Genomic DNA, 17,777 nt, shown 5'->3' with positions numbered 1-17,777 from the left:
CCGCGAGATCGTGACCTGGCTGAAGTCGGACGCTTAACCGACTGCGCCACCCAGGCGCCCCTTAAATCTTTTTTTTAACGTTTATTTATTTTTGAGACAGAGAGAAACACAGCATGAACGGGGGAGGGGCAGAGAGAGAGGGAGACACAGAATCAGAAGCAGGCTCCAGGCTCTGAGCCATCAGCCCAGAGCCCGACGCGGGGCTCGAACTCACGGACCGCGAGATCGTGACCTGAGCTGAAGTCGGACGCTTAACCGACTGAGCCACCCAGGCGCCCCCTAAGTACCTTTTTAAACTTCAGTGACCAAGTATTCAGCCAGCAACATGCCAGGAACTAATTCCTAATTCTGTATTTGCTATCTTTATTTTAATTCAAGACTAATTTTATTTAGTGAATCCTTTCTCTTTTTATTTATAATGTGCCATAACAATGAAGAGCATTATATTGAGTTGATATATAAATAAAGTGATTAACCAGTTGTGAGACCCTTGAGTATAAAATGTTTAGTTAATGCTAATGGAACATTCCCAGTGGTTGCTCCAAGATGTACTTCTGTTGCAAAAACAATAACCATAACCACAAGGGCATATTTATTTAAACTCTATTACACCAAAAATAATGTGAAGTGTTTAGATGATTCTAATAAAGAACAGGTAACAAATTATCATCATGATTCTCAGTTTAATCCATTTAGGCTTTAAGATATTACTAGTTGCAAGTAATTTGAATATTGCTTAGTAAATTATTAAAACAATAGTAATATGTACAGTAAAGCCTTGGTTTGTGAGCATAATTCTGTCCAGAAACATGCTTATAATGTAAAGCATTTGTATATCAAAGTGAATTTCCCCATAAGAAATGATGGAACCCCAGATGATTAATCCCACAACCCAAAAATATTCACATAAAAATGATTACAATACTGCAATATAATACAAAAGAATAAAGAAAATACAAAATATAAAGAAAAATAAACAAATTAACCTGAACTTACCATTGAAAACTTTTGTGGCTGGTGTGAGGGAGACAAGAGAGAGGAGGGTTATTGAGTAGGATGACTTTCTCTATCACTAACAAAGTCACTGCTATCTATTTATTGGCTTAATGGAATCTTTTTCTTTTCGCGAAACTTAACAAGGAACTTATCCAAAGAACATTTGCTTTTGCCTCCACTTGAGGATTTCATGGAAATGTAACATTGCATTGGCATCACCCACAATCCCACAGAGAGAGAGAGAGAGAGAGAGAGAGAGAGAACCTTGGCTCAGTTGTGATCAGGTGATGTTCCACATCACATACTACTTGCATTGCAAGACATTGCTTGTTTACCAAGTTAAAATTTATTAGAAATGTTTACTTGTCTTATGGAACACTCTCAGAACAAGTTACTCAAAATCCAAGGTTTTACTGTGTTAGTAATGGTGCATTTTTTCCTAAAATTATAGTTAATTTTCTTCTGTACATTATTCCAAAGACACAGAGGTCCAAACCAAGGACAATTGGTCCAAACACCAATTGATAAAACTGACGACAACAAAATGTTCTATATATTAAAATTGTATTTGAAACATAATAAGGGGTTACTGAAATGATAGAAATAGCACCAGGAAACAGCAAAATTCATCTAGACTTTTCTAGCTTTTCCAGTGTTGTGCTATTCGTCTAAGGTGATCACCTATCACTTCTATAGTTGCTGCAACCCTACCACTACAGTTCCAAAGAGTTTCATTTTTGGTGACTGATGTGTAGTATGCCCTAGAGCTTTTCTAATGCAACAGTGATATTACTGAGTTATCTGAATTCCAGTCTTCATGACGTGCAGATTGAGCTGGATTAGGCATAAGTAACCAATCTGGGAGCAGGTGTATGGGTCATTAAGCTTCCCAATTTCTTTCAGTATGACCTTCATTTTTCTAGGATAATGATTAAGCACTCACAGCAGCAAATATATAATAGCATAGGGCAAATATATATATATATATATATATATATATATATATATATATATATATATACACATACATATATATATATATATATATATTTCTTTTTACTAATGTCCCAGAAATTTAACCAAAAATGTGGACCCAATCCTATTAATTATAGAAGTCATACCATTGGAAATAATTAAGCCCATTGTAAAACTCAAACTAGAATTCCAGAAAGCATGCTCAATCATACTATCAACTCCTGGAAAAGAAATAGAACTTTTCATGGTATATCTTTTCAAAAAGTGCCATACCCTAGGCAAAATTATTCAATAAACTATATCCAAGGTTCTGAAGTTCGTCCATTCTTTGTTAAAACCAGCTGTTTAATTTATCATACTCATTAAAGTAAAAACAACTTGTAATAAATTGTCCAATATGTTCTCCCCAATCATGCCCCAAATACTATTTGCATTTTAATAAAACCCCTTGGAAATCATAAAGCAAAAGTTCAAGAAGTATGTACTGTTAGTTAAAGTGAGCTTATAGGTACAAAAGAATCCAGATATTAAAAGCAGAGAAGGGGTTGTTGTTATTTAGGTTATTTGCAAATAGCACGCATTATACCACAAGTCTACAAGGAAGACTCATGTGATTCGTCATGTTATGTATATGTCAATTTGCATCCCAAAGCTTTTAACTCTCCCTTAGAAAACTACATATATATATATATATACATATACACATACACACACCAGAATTATCATTCTACAGTGATTTAAGCTCTGTAAGTATAGCACGACTGCTTCTTGCAACATAGCAGGACACATACTCTAAAAGACTTATCTCCTGGGGCTCCTGGGTGGCTCAGTTGGTTAAGCATCCAACTGTTGACTTTTTCTCAGCTCAGGTCATGATCTCACGGATTGAGGTCGAGTCCGGCATTGGGCTCTGCACTGACAGTGTGGAGCCCTCTTGGGATTCTGTCTCCTTCTCTCTCTGCCCCTCCTCACTTGCTCTCTGTATCTTTCTCAAAATAAATTTTAAAAAATAAATAAGTAAAATAAAAGACATCTCCTGAATAAGATATATACTTAAATTGTTGTTCATCTAGGGGAAAGAGAAATATCCACTGCAAAAAGAAAGTAAGAGAGTGATTAAGAATTCTGGATCCAAGCTAGAGCAGGAAAGATAACACAAACCAAGGACGCCCAACAATTAAATATTGATACAAATACTAGGCCTTGGGCCATGCATAAGTGGAGAAGGTGAACTATGATTCTACTAGTAAGTTAAGACCATTGGTGGGGACTACAGTGATCAAAGTCAGTAGTGTCTTCTGGCTGCCAGCAAAAGCAAATATCATTCCTCTCTGAAGGACAGATTCTCAATTTAGATCCTCGGCATTTTCAGTTTAAACTCAGCAAAATGTGAACTCAGAATCAAGTATTCTTAAGTGCACAAGCAAACAAGACACTATGATAAAGAGTCAGCAGATGCAAACAAACAAACAAGCAAACAAAAACTACAGATTCAGATGACTAGGGGATTCAGACCCTAAAATTATTAGATTTTAGCTACAGGGGCCTAATGATTTATGACATATGTAATCAAATAAAAGAGGCCAGTAATATATTACAGAACAATCTAAAGTTTTAGAAATAAAAAATATGATTTGAAGTTAAAACAATGTGTATAGTAAACTAGTCATATCCAAAGTAATAATTAGTGAACTAGAAAATAGATCTACCCATACTGAGGCACAGACATATGAGAAAATGGAAAATATGAAAGTTTAAGGGATGTTGAGAATAGAAATAAATTTAAAATATGCCAAATCAGAGACTTAAAAGAAAATGTAAGAGTTAGGCCATATCTGAATAGATAAAGGGTGAGAATTACCTAAAGCTGATAAAAAGTTGGAATCTACAAATAAAACAACACAATGTAAGTATAACACAATATAAGATAAAAAGATATTAAATTTGATATTAAAATCATAAAATGGGTGGGGGGCAGAGTAAAAATAGATTTAGAATATGTTGGAACTTAAGTTGTTATCAACTTCAAATGAACTGTTATAAATATAAGTTGTTATATATAAGCCTCATAGTAACCACAAAGCAAAACCCATAGTAGATACACAAAAGATAATGAGAAAGAAATATAAACACACCACTAAAGAAAGTCATCAACCCCCCAATAGAAAAGAGCAAGAGAAAAAGAAAGGAACAGACAGGAACTACAAAACAGCCAGAAAACAGTTAACAAAATGAGAATAAGTACATACCTATCAATAATTACCTTAACTTTAAATGCACTAAATTCTCCAATTAAGACAGAGAGGCTGAATGGATTTAAAAAAAAAGAAAAAAACAAAACAAAACAAAACAAGACCCATCTATTTGCTGCGTACAAAAGACTCACTTCAGGTGTAAGGACCCACAGAGACTGAAAATGAAGGAATGGAAAAAGATATTCTAAGCAAATGGAAACCAAAAGAAAGCTTGGATAGCTTGGATACTTGTATGAGACAAAATAGGCTTTAAAACAAAGACCAATAAGAGAAAGGGCATTACATAATAATAAAGGGTCAATCCAACAAAAGGATATAATACTGTAATGATTTATGCAGCCAACATAGGAGCACATAAATATATAAAGCAAATATTAACATACCAAAAGGTTGAAATAGACTCCACTACAATAATAATAAGAGACTTCAGTACCCCATTTGCATCAATGGATAGATAATTCAGACAGTAAATCAATAAGGAAATGTCAGCCTTTAATGACACTTTAGACCAGATGGGCTTAATGGATATATGCAGAACATTCCATCCAAAAGCAACAGATTCTCTAACAGTCATTTTTCTAACCACATGATATAAAACTAGAGGTCCATTACATGAAGAAAACTGAAAAATTTACAAATATGTGGAGATTAAATAGCATGCTGCTGATCAACCAATTATCAGTGAGAAATCAAAAGATAAATGAAAAAAAAAGGGAGGGCTCAAATAAATAAAACCAGAAATGAAAAGGAGACATTACAACTGATACAACAGAAATACAAAGGATCATAAGACACTACAATGAACAAGTATATGTCAAAAAACTGAACAACCTAGAAGAAATGGATACATTCCTAGAAACATATAACCTTCAAGATCAAATCATGAAGAAATAGAAAATCTGAACAGACCAATTACTGGGGAAAAAATTGATTGATTCATTAATCAAAAACATCTCAACAAACACAAGTCCAGGACCAGACATCTTCACTGGTGAATTCTGTCAAACATTCAAAGTATTGATGCCAATCCTTCTCAAACTCTTCTAAAAAATGGAAGATAAGAGAAAAATTCTAACCCCATCTTTTGAGACCAGAATTACCCTGATACCAAAATCAGACAAGGATGCCACAAGAAAAGAAAATTATAGGCCAATATCGCTGATGATGCAGAAATCCTCAACAAAATATTAGCAAACTGAATTCAGGAATACATTAAAAGGATTATACACCATAATCAGGTGGGATTATTCCAGGGTGACTAGGAAGGTTCAACATCTGCAAATCAGTCAATGTAATACACATCATTAACAAAATGAAGAATAAAAATCAAATGATCATCTCAATTGTATGCAGAAAAATTATTTGACAAAATTTAACACCCATTTATGATAAAAACTCAACAAAATGGTTATAGAAGGAACATATCTCAATATAATAGAGGCCATATATGCCAGACCCACAGCTAACATCATAATCAGTGGTGAAAAGCTGAAAGCTTTACTTTAAGGTCAGGAACAAGACAAAGATGTCCACTCACTACTTGTATTCAACATAGTCCTGAAGGTCGTAGCCACAGCAATTAAGAAAGAAAGAGAAATAAAGGGCATCCCAATTGAAAAAGAAGGAGTACAGCTGCTACTGGTGCAGATAACTTAATATTATCTGCAGAAAACCCTGAAGACTCCACCAAAAAACTTAAAGACCTAATGTTAGACCTGAAACCATAAAATTCTTAGAAAAAAATGTAGGAGGTAAGCATCTTGACATTGGTCTTGGCAGTGATTTTTTAGAGCTGATTCCAAAAGCAAAGGAAACAAAAACAAAAATAAACAAATGGGACCACATCAAAACAAAAGTCTTTTGCACAACAAAGGAAATCATCAACAAAAGAAAAGGTAACCTACCCAATGGGAGAAAATATTTCAGATCGTATATCTGATAAGAAGTTAATATCCAAAGCATGTAAAGAACTCATACAACTCAAAACAAAAACTACAACAACAAACAACATACAACGCAATTAAAGAATGGACAGAGGATCTGAACAAACATTTTCCCAAAGACATACAGAGAGCCAACAGGTACATGAAAAGATGCTCAATATCAATATCATCAGGGAAATGCAAATCAAAACCACAATGAGATATCACCTGTCAGAATGGCTATTATCAAACAAACAAGAAAAACAAGTGTTGGCCAGGATGTGAATAAAAGGGAACCACTGTGCACTTTTGATGGGAATGTAAATTGGTAGAACCACTATGGAAAACAGCTTGTTGATTCTTCAAAAAATTAAAAATAGAGCTACCATATTATCCAACAATTCCACTTCTGACTATCTAAAGAAAATAAAAACACTAATTCAAAACTTATATGCACCCCTATGTTTATGGCAGCATTATTTATAATAGCTGAGATATGGAAATAACTCAAGTGTCCATTGATAGAGAATGGATAAAGAAGATATGGTATATATATATATATATACATATATATATATGTATGTGTGTGTGTGTGTGTATATATATGTATATATATACATGTGTGTACATATATATATATGTATATATATGTATGTGTGTGTGTGTGTGTATATATATGTATATATATACATGTGTGTACATATATATGTATATATATATATATACACACACACACACACCATACACACACACACACACACACACAAGTATATTATTCAGTCATAAAAATGAATGAAATCATGCCATTTGCAACCACATGGATGGACCTCAAGGACATTTTGCTAAGTGGAATAAGTCAGACAGAGAAAGACAAATACCACATAATTTCACCCATATGTGGAATCAAAAATAAACAAAAAACAAAAACCAAGCTAATAGATACAGAGAAAAGATTGGTGGTTACCAGACATGGGTGCTGGGAAGTGGGTAAAATGGATGAAGGGGTTAAAAGGTAGAAACTTCCAGTCATAAAAAAAAAAATGTCATGGGGATATAATGTATAGCATAAGGACTGTAATTAATAACACTGTATTGCATATTTGCAAATTGCTAAGAGACCAGATCTTAAGTCCTCATTGCAAGAAAAAAAATTTTTTGTAACTATGTATGGTGACATGTTAAGCAGACTTATTGTGGTGATCATTTCTCAATATATAAAAATATCAAATTGTTATGTTGTACATCTGAAATTAATATATGTCAATTATGCATCAATTTAAAATGCATCATATATACCAAGAAGCATATATAAGAAGAAATCCACAAATAAATTCATCATAATAAAATGGCAAAACATTGGTTTGCCTGGGTGGCTCAGACGGTTGAGCATCCAACTTCAGTTCAGGTCATGATCTCATGGTTCGTGAGTTCAAGCCCCTCTGCTGTCAGTGTAGGGCTAGCTTCAGATCCTCTGTCCCCTCTTTCTCTGCCCACCCCCACTCTCACGTGCTCTCTCTCACAAAAGTAAATCAACATTAAAATTTTTTGAAAAATTTTAAAACAGCAAAACATTAATGAAAGGATAAATTCTTAAGAGTAATTCAAAAGAAAAGACAAATCATTCACAAAGAACAACTAAATTTTCAACAGGAATAATAGAAGTTAGAAAACTATGATGATATACTGAAAATAATGAAAGATAAAACTACTAATTCAAAATTTAGTATCTAGCAAAACTATTTTAAGAATGGAGATAGAGATAAAATCATTTTCAGGTAAAAAACAAAACAAAACAAAATAAAACTGAGTTTGTCACCAACAAAACTTCACTGAAGGAATTTTTTAAAAAAGAAAATGACCTCAGAAATATGGTGGGCAATGGAAGAAGGAATGGTAAGCAATAAAATTGAGAGACGAGATAAATCTGAACAAACTGCAAAAGTAATATTGATGTCTTTTTTTTTTTTTTTGCTTAAAAATGACAGAAATAAAGTATGAGAAAATAAGGGCCTGCTGATTAGTAAAAGGGAGTGATCACAGTTACAATCCTAGAAGCACGCATTACTCTGGAGTGGGGACTTAAATACTGATTTGCATTCAATGTTTCAAAGTTAATATGGTAAATTTTCAAGGGTAATCACTAAAAGATACTGTTCCTTTAGTAAAGTAGAAAAAAAAATCAGGAAAACAAACAAAATGATGAAATCAACAATACAAAAAAGAAAAGGAAAAGAATGAGAAAATCCAAATTAAAATAGCATTAAGAGGTTCAAATATAATAGAAATCACATTAGATATTAAGGGACTAAACTTATGAGGTAGTGAGTAAAACTTTTCAGATTAGATTATATATTTAAATGAGGGTTGTGTGTCTGTGTGGGAAAGAGAGACAGAGGGAGAGTGAACACTCATAAGAACATGAAATATTCTGAAGCAAAATTATAGAAAAAAGTATGTTAAACAAATACCAGCAAAAATACTGTTGTGGTAGATATATTTAAGTAGGACCAAAAAGATTTTAAGATAAACTATAAATTAGGCTAACCATTACATAATAATAAAAAGGTTGATCTTATTAGGAAGATATAAGTCCTAAACTTATATGTATCAAATTGAGAGACCTCAAAATACATGCAGTAGAAAAATCTATAGCATTATGGGTACAAGTGGGAAAATCTATAATTATAGTGAAAATTTTCTAAATTTGTCTCTCAACTATCAGTAGATAAAGCAGGCAGTAAAAGTAAGTCAAGTAAATATACACACTGAGCAATACAATTTAAAAACTTGATTTAAATGAATATATATATATATATATATATACATACACAAAATCACGCTTCCAATTATTATAGAGTACAGTTTTCTTAAAGCACACATATGCTATTTATAAAACATGACCTTAAAAAAAATTTACTACACTATAAACATGAAAACATTTACTATATCATAAAGCAAGTCTCAACCAATTTCCAAAAATCTGTATACCACAAATTATGTTCTCTTACCATGATGTAGTGAAATATCAATTAAAAGAATATAAACTTAAGAACACAAATATAAGAATGGAAATTAACTATAACATTTTTAATAACCAAGAATCAAAGATCAAATGATACAGAAAATTTCAAAATATTCAGAACTAAGCACCAATTCCTACACTCCATTACAAAGTTTAGGGGACACACTTAAAACAGTATTTAAAGGAATGTTTTGATTAGAAAAGTTATTAAGTAGCAAAACTCAAAAATTAGAGAATTAATGCCAAAGAAATTCAAAAAAGGGTAGAAGGAAAAAGAAACTAACAAGCAAAAATTAAAGAACATAAAAACAAAGATAAAAGAGACACCCAGTAGAAGTCAAAGTTGGTTGTTTTATATATTAATAGAACTTCTGGCAATATTCACCAAGAAAAAGTAGAGAATATCCAAAGGATCAATATCAAAAATAATTTTTAAATGAAGCATAAAGCTACAATCAGCAACAATTTTAAAGAAAGTGCAATATGACAAATGGCGTTTTGTTGAAAATTTTTAAATGCAGACAAGATGAATTCCTAGTCAAATACAACACACCAAAATACCAAAACTAAACTAGAAACAAAACAAAACCAGAAAACCTGAGTTTACTTATGACATTTTATTTATTTTTTAAGTTTATTTATTTATTTTGAGAGAGAGGGAGAGAGAGAGAGCTCATGAGCAGGGACAGGCAGATCATGACCCGAGCTGAAATCAAGCCCCAGATGCTTGACTGAGCCACCCAGGAACCCCTACCACATTTTAAAAGAAATTAAACTTATAGTTTAAAATCTTCCCTCAAAGAATACATCAAGGCAAGCTGAACTTAGATGGGACATTTCATTTTAATTTACACAAGTCCTCTCAGACAATGGGAATCAAGTAAACATTGCCTAATTCACACGGCATCATATTTTTCCAGGAGTACTCAGGCCTCAGTCAAGTCCTACAGCCTCAATCCAATCCTGCTTGGTTTACACTTTGAGTTTATCCTTTTCATCTGTAAGGACACTGTGGAGAGCTAAGCTACATCCCACCTTGGGGATTCTGTATACTTAGCTAAACCACTAGGAATTCTGATTAGTAGACACAAAGAATATTTAAAAATTTTTCTAACGTTTATTCACTTTTGAGAGCGAAGGACAGAGCATGAATTGGGGATGGGCAGAGAGAGAGAGGGAGACACAGAATCCAAAGCAGGCTCCAGGCTCTGAACTGTCAGAACACAGTCCCATTTGGGGCTGGAACCTGCAAACCGTGAAATCATGACCTGACCCCAAGTCCAAAGTTTAACCGACTGAGCCACCCAGGCGCCCCTGAAACAATGTTTAATACTGAACTGATGGTTCAGATGACTTTAGGATTCCTGGAATTTAAAAAAGTTAACAGTTTTATTGAGGTACCACTTTCATACTATAAAATTCACCCATTGCATGTGTGCAGTTGAATTATTTTGTAAATTTATAGTTGTGCAATCATCAGCACCGTTGGTTTGCAAATTCAGAGCTTCTGCGGTGAAGTTCTGAAACCGGCCCCTTTCTCGGAGGGCAAGGAGAGGCTGAGGAAGGAGGCCAACCACTCCAGATTGAGAAGTGGCAGGCTGAATAAGCAAGGGGACTTACGTACAAGGCTTCCCTTGGTCCCTGCAAGATGCACAAATCATCACACTCCCGCCAGAATCTGAAGTTTATACGGAGACTGTACCCGGGTTTAGTCACCACGCAGACTTGCTTTCTGGAGGCTGCATCCTGGAAAACGGCGGGCTGCAGGAAAAGTGAGCAGAATGTACATTTCAAGGACAGGGGAGGGGCGAGGAGCCTTCATTGCCCTGGCCCAGCTTGCAGGTCAACTGGAGGTCATGTCCTCTCATAACTTCCTCTTACAAATCAGTCTTACAATATTTCCATCACTTCAAAGTGTTTTTCTTTTCCTTTTTTTTCTTTCTTTCCTTCTTTCTTTTCCTTTCTTTCCTTTTCTTTCTTTCTTTCTTTTTTTCTTTTCTTTCTCCTTCCTTCCTTCCTTCCTTCCTTCCTTCCTTCCTTCCTTCCTTCCTTTGTTCACTGCAAAGTATTTTCTTATTCCTATTTAAAACCAATCCCCACTCCTACCCCCAGACCAGGTAACTACTCTTTTTTGAGTAAGAAGAGAAGAGCTCACTCAAACTCTCTGGGTGTAGCAGTGTTATCCTGAGGAAAGACAGCAATATAGATACATATATATTTTCATTAATATAAAAAGTGTACTTGTGCCTCTGTTTTATTGGTCTTCTAACCTGAAAATTTTTAAAGACGTTATTTGGTATACAGGGGGACAAAAACCCTAAGAATTGAGATTAAAAACCCTAAGAATTAAGATTAGCAGACAGAAATAAGAATACACTAGATAAGCCAGCAGTTTCAATGAGTAGAAAATGCAGCTGGATCAGACACCATGTCTAATGTGCATCTTTTTATCTCTGGCTCTCATATAATAATTGAAGTAGGCCAGACCACAAAGGCTGGTGAAAATGATGACCTTGACTCAAATAGAGGTTATTTTCACTTCAGTGTACTATTAATCAGAATGTAAGCAGTGCAAAGAGTATAACTAGATAAAGACACAAATAGGGGCACCTGGGTGGCTGTTAGTTAAGCATGCAGCTTTGGCTTAGGTTATGATCTTGTAGCTTGTGGGTTCAAGTCCTGTGTCAGGCTCTGTGCTGACTGCTCGGAGCCTGGATCCTGCTTCAGATTCTGTGTCTCCCTCTCTCTCTCTGCCCCTCCCATGCTTGTGCTTTCTCTCTCTCTCTCTCTCTCTCTCTCTCTCTCTCTCAAAAATACATAAGCATTAAAAAAATAATAATAAAATAAGTTTTTAAAAAACCACAAAAGAGTAGATATAGCACCATGCCTCCCTAAATCCTCATTTGTACTGAAAGATAGTGTTCACTGCAGCCCTGACAGAGGGGGAAAAATCCCCTTGTTCAATTCCATAGGCTCTTTGCCTTGTATTTGGTCAGGATGAGCAAAGGGCACTCTAACTTTTCATTCAATATTCCATCCAAGAAGAAATTCTTACTATGACATAGATACGTACTTCTAAGTCTGCGGTCAGCTAGCTATGCTGCAGTATACTCCTGCCTCTTTTTTTTTTTTTTCCTTTTTGAGTATAGTTAACAAATAATGTTCTTTAGTTTCAAATGTTCAACATAGTGTTACCCTGGCCTTTTATATGTGTTTTGAATTCAGTTGGTAACTGGGCCTTCTCAAAATGCACAGCATTACTTTTGTCCCCATCTTTGCTCACAGTGCTCTAATGCTGGTATAAACCTTTTCTCATTTTAATTTATTTATACATTTCTCATTACTCAAGGCACAGTTCACTCACTCTAACTTCTAATTGGAAATCACTGTTTCTTCCTCCTTCTTCGAATTTCAAAGGAAGCTTGTGTCTCCTTAAAAGTATCTATTTAATCCACCTTATAAAGTAATTTATTGGTAACTATTATATCCATCCTTCTACAATAGAAAATCCCTAAGAGTGCAAACCTCTGTATAATATAGTCCCTGCACTTAGGCGCCTGGGGTGGCTCAGTCGGTCAAATGTCTGACTCTTCGTTTCAGCTCAGGTCATGATCTCACAGTTTCTGAGTTCAAGCCCCACGTAAGGCTCTGTGCTGACAGTGCAGTGCCTGCTTGGGATTCTCTCTCTCCCTCTCTCTCTCTGCCCCTTCCCCTGCACAGTCAGTCTCTCTCTCTCTCTCTCTCTCTCTCTCTCTCTCTCTCTCTCTCTCTCTGTCAAAATAAATAGACTTTTAAAAAAAGGTTGAAAAAAACTGTATAATGAATGACCTCTCATTACCATCTTTACCCCTTTAATTCCAGTTCCACTCATTCCCCCATAGGCATTATTTTCAATAGTTTACTTTTGTCCTTAAGTTTTAGGCTCTTTTTTTTTTCCTCTAAATAAGCAATAGTAGTTTCCATGTTCTGTGTGAAGTATGCTCACTCATGCTTTCCTCTCCTCAGAATTTTGGTAGGAATCAACAATGCAAGTCATTGGCAGAAGCAGTGTATGGGAGGGAGGAGCATGAGGTTGGGTGTTGATTCCCTTGGTCGCCTTTCTAGCAGCTCACAATAAGCTTGCCGGATCTCTGGAACAAAGGTCACAGTCCAGTTAAGAGGTCTTCTCCTCCAGGTAACTGTTCCCTCCACTTGTCTTTTCAGTCCTAGAGGTGTGAATCATTACTGCTGTTCTCAGCTCTGGGGTGAGTTCACCATCCTTGTGGGTTTCCGGTATGCTAACCATAGCTTTGTGAATAGTTACGTTAAACTCCCTGCAAATTAATCAATTAGAGGGCACCATCTGTTTCCTAGGAAGACCCTGACTGACACTGTTAACAGTGGCATTCTGGTGTTCTTTTCATATCTGCAGGAATGTTAACCCAAGGCCAAACTGACCTGGCCTTTGTTATGTAAGACAAAAAGATATCTAATGAAGTCTTCTCTTTTTTAAAAAGAGTAAAGTTTATAGTGAACAGTGAACTGAAGCTTTGTCTCATTAAGATGGCTGTTTTTCAGTGATGGGAGGGCCACGTGGATATACAGAAACATGATGCATCATCACTGTAGTGCTCCAGTCAGCCCCCTCAGGAAGAATCTCCCAGCACAAGAGTCTAATACTCTGACCTGCTGAAAATGCAGCACCCTTTCTCCATAGGTATGTAAGGACTCTCCTCAAAGACTGCTCATATTTCTCTTCCTTATAAATGAACTCAAATATGTAGTTGAAAAGTTAAAAAAAAATCATTCCTATATCTTGCCATATCTTGTCAAACTTACTCTTAACACCAGAAGAATACAGAGTCTCTAAAAAGAATATACAGAATATAAGTTCACATTCCATTGTTGTCTCAGACCTTAACTGCAAGCGTTAATTTTTGTATGCTGCTATATTAAATAACAAGCTATTGAAAAGAACAGATTTTTCTCTAGACTAAATGGCCACACTACCGTGTTTCATCATTTTTTAGGTCTATTTTTTATACTTGCATACTTTCCTTCATTGTTGATATTGTGATTTTCTCCCCAACATTATTCTGACACCTCTTTTGAAGAGCAGTCATGGCGTTTGGAGTGGGAGGCTGGCTTTGACCTTTCTCACAGTTCCAGAGGGATAATCCCATTCTTTTGCCAAAATCATTGTTTCACGCATGACCCTGTCAGGACTTAACACACTATTCCAACAGAAGAAATTGATTGGTTCACACATGGAAAAATCCAGGGGGTGGGGGGCAGGGGGAGAAGCTATATGCACCAAATGTGAATTTGAAAGTACATTGCTGGCACCATATTTCTGAGCTATGAAAAGCCAGCCTAAGGATAAAACCAAACACAGGGTTATGAAGCTAAAAGGATTCTAGAATTGACATCCTGATTGCACTGTGACTGGTGGCCACCATACCACTGGCGTTTTCCTAGTTGCATAATTCAATAAATTGTTTTATCTGGTTTAAGTTGAACTTTTGCCATTTACTTTAAAAGTCACCGATAGACTTTTCTGGCAATTAACCAGAACTCCATTCTCTGTCCTGTTTGTCACTATGTTGGTCTTAGTGTCATTTTCTCCCAGACTTTAATTTCTATCTTGGGTATCTATTTGATGCAAATAGTAGAAAGACCAGTCAAGCTTGAAGGTTTACTTCTATCAAATACCTAGGATTATAGGAGAAAGCCTAACAGTTGCTCTATATCATGGTCATCAAATAGTATTCAAGCTTTGTGGTAACAAATTTTCTCACCACTTGGAGCTCATTTTTGCACCCTTAATATGTATGTTCAAGAAGGCTGAACTGCCGGAGGCCTAATTCCTAGATCAATGAGAAGTATTTGTACCTACCGATCGCTGCAAGAATACACATATGTGTGCGGTCTGGGAGACCCTTCTTCCTGCCAGGGAAGGGAACTAGAATAAATATAGTGGATTATTCTTTAAATGGTAGACATTATTCTTTTTTGGCACTTATTTGTTATTCATTGGACTCATTAGAAAGTCTGATGCTAAAACAGTTGGAATAGCAAAAATTACAAATTTACAGCATATTGCTGAATTTCAATGCAGTGATACTTCTTTCAGGCATCATGTATTATGTCAGAACATTGTTTTAATAAATTAACAGCTCCAGAAAAAAAATAAGTACGGAAATAGCTTGCCATCTTTGGCATTGTAATTCTCAACGCTCTCAAAGCCTGACACCTAAAGCACAACAACAGGAAAAGCCTGAATTATAACGTGACCAATTTAAAGATGGCCCCAGAAAAGAGTTTCCTGTGATTTGAGATGTCAAGGTCCATCACTAACAGCTTTGCTCATCAACCGAAAGTGCCAACTTCACTGACACGGTTTAATTTTCCTCAACAATATTCAACTAGATTCCTTCTGCGGCTTCTCCTAGAATATATTCTCACTCTACAATTTGTTGTTGTTCTTGTTGTTCTTATAATCCTAAACTGTATTACCCTGATAGTATCCTTTTAGGTATACTCATTTTATCCTTTTGGGTAGATACCTGGAGAGAGGGAACAGTGTCCTTTTTCGCTTCTTGCACCACTACTAGGGACTTCTAATGTATAACCATATCCAGTTACTCTCTCCTTCTGGCCACACTGGAGGATTACACTTCCCTGGCCCCATGCATTTGTGGCTGCTCATGTGAGTATTTATACCCAGTAAAATGTGATTGGAAGTGGTGTTTGTCACCTCTTGGCTGAGATAGTGAAAGAAATCTATGTGCAATTCTCTAGTTTCTCTTTCCTCACAGCAGTGAGCCAGGAAGGTGTGTATCCAGGTGAAATGCTGTAACTATAAGATAGCAAATTGCCATCCCCTTGGACCTGTGAGTAAAGCTTCCTTATCTTGTACAGTTTAAACACCATATAAATTCAGTCCTATTAAGTCACTAAGATTTGGAGTTTACTCTCTCAGAATAAGAATAGATTATTAATGCAATCATGTATATGAGAAATAATTATTAAATTTATAATATTTAATTGGCTTTTAATCAAATCAGCCCTGCCATTTTGGGCTCTTTTCTTAAAAGAAAAAACTTTTAAAAAAGTTAGGACAGCATATTTGTTTTTCCCTTTCCTTCAGTATAGGTGCAACTGTTTGTCCTGGGTGAAAGGATTCTTTAAAAAACTCTGTTAGAAGTTCTTACACGGGGACCAACTTAACATTTCAAACACCTTGAGACCTAAGTGGGTTGTCTACTGTACATTCTGATGGGAGTAACAGATCCTTAGCCTTTTATCACATTTTTAAGTGTCCAGAACCACAAATATATATAACTCCTAGATTAGGTGAAATCTGGAATTTCTATAGAACAGGTCCTTAATATATTAATATATTTAGCACAACTGAGAAAGTTGAAAGGAGATTATGTCCTTTGTGTATCGTTCTCTCATAAACATATAGTCAATTAAACTAACCAGATATTTCCTCACATCTCAAAATGTTCCTTAAAGTAGACATGCTAAGTCACTGCCTCTTAAACTTTTCAACTAGTTTTGATCTCATTTAAATTGATGAAAGAGGCATGCCTGGGTGTCTCAGTTAAGTGTCTGACTTCTGTGGCTCAGGTCATGATCTCACGGTTCGTGGGTTTGAGACTTGTGTTGGGCTCTGTGCCAACAGGTCACAGCTCAGAGCCTGGAGCCTGCTTCATATTCTGTGTCTCCCTCTCTCTCTGTCTCTCTCTGTCTCTCTGTCTCTGCTTGCACTGTCTCTCTCTCTCAAAAATAAAATAAACATTAAAATTTTTTTAATTAAAAAATATATTGATGAAAAACAAAAATACAGACTCTAAGAAAAATCTTTAAATCACTCATTTTGTAACAACAGATCATGCTACATGGTCAAACAGTCACATCATTGGACCAATATATTATTCGAATAGTTCATACCACCTTGATGAAGTCAACTATCATGTTAATGTATAACCACTAAGAGACTGATACCAAGCCACATCCTTATAAGTTTTTACAGTATGAGTCTCTTAGTAATCTATTTCAACTATTTCTAATAAATATTCAATTACTAATAGGTTGTTGATTCACATAACCCAATGAACGTAGCCCTTATCCCAACTTCCAGAAAGACTTGAAAATAATAATTCTGCTACAATACTCTCAAAAATAATGGTGCCAGAAACTCTGAATTGTCATGATGTTGAAGACATTCTTTCACAGCATATTCCAAGGAATAAACATTTCTGGCTTTGTGAGCCACTTTTTCTCTTAGTATCCTATCTTTTATCTCCACCCAGGTCATGGTTTATAAGCAAAAACAAACAAGAAGAAAAAAACAAAACTTCTATCTCCTGGTCTTTGTGTACTTTGAGTACACATATCCTTGCCTGAGTTCATGAGAACCCATTAGTATTCATCTACCTTTTCCTATCTCTAGACTTCATAAACTAGATGAACAATTAGTCACAAACCTTGTGCTATGCAAAATAAATGTTTCATTTTTTTCTCACATCAGTGAAGTTGCTTATTGACCCACACAGCGAATGAATATATCAAGATTTGCAATATGGTTACTCATATGTGTCTGTGTCTTGGGTCATATGG

The 17,777-nt window shown here is 35.3% G+C and overlaps 1 long non-coding RNA gene across 5 annotated transcripts in view; it reads right to left on the bottom strand.

Annotated features, from left to right (window-relative positions):
- The window catches only part of LOC123386161, a 1,074,166-nt gene extending 1,063,207 nt beyond the window's left edge, over nt 1-10,959 (bottom strand). For 2 of the 5 annotated variants that reach the window (XR_006599868.1, XR_006599867.1), the window contains exon 1: nt 10,795-10,952. This is a non-coding gene — a long non-coding RNA (uncharacterized LOC123386161). Of the gene's footprint in view, nt 1-10,790 lie in introns of all 5 variants that reach the window. The other 3 variants (XR_006599871.1, XR_006599870.1, XR_006599869.1) reach the window with 3 other exon arrangements.
- Nucleotides 10,960-17,777: the final 6,818 nt, after the last annotated feature.

The sequence above is a fragment of the Felis catus genome, chromosome B3 (genome assembly GCF_018350175.1).
Source record: "Felis catus isolate Fca126 chromosome B3, F.catus_Fca126_mat1.0, whole genome shotgun sequence".
In the NCBI taxonomy this organism is placed as follows: Eukaryota; Metazoa; Chordata; class Mammalia; order Carnivora; family Felidae; genus Felis; species Felis catus.
This window is presented reverse-complemented; position numbering and strand designations above follow the sequence as displayed.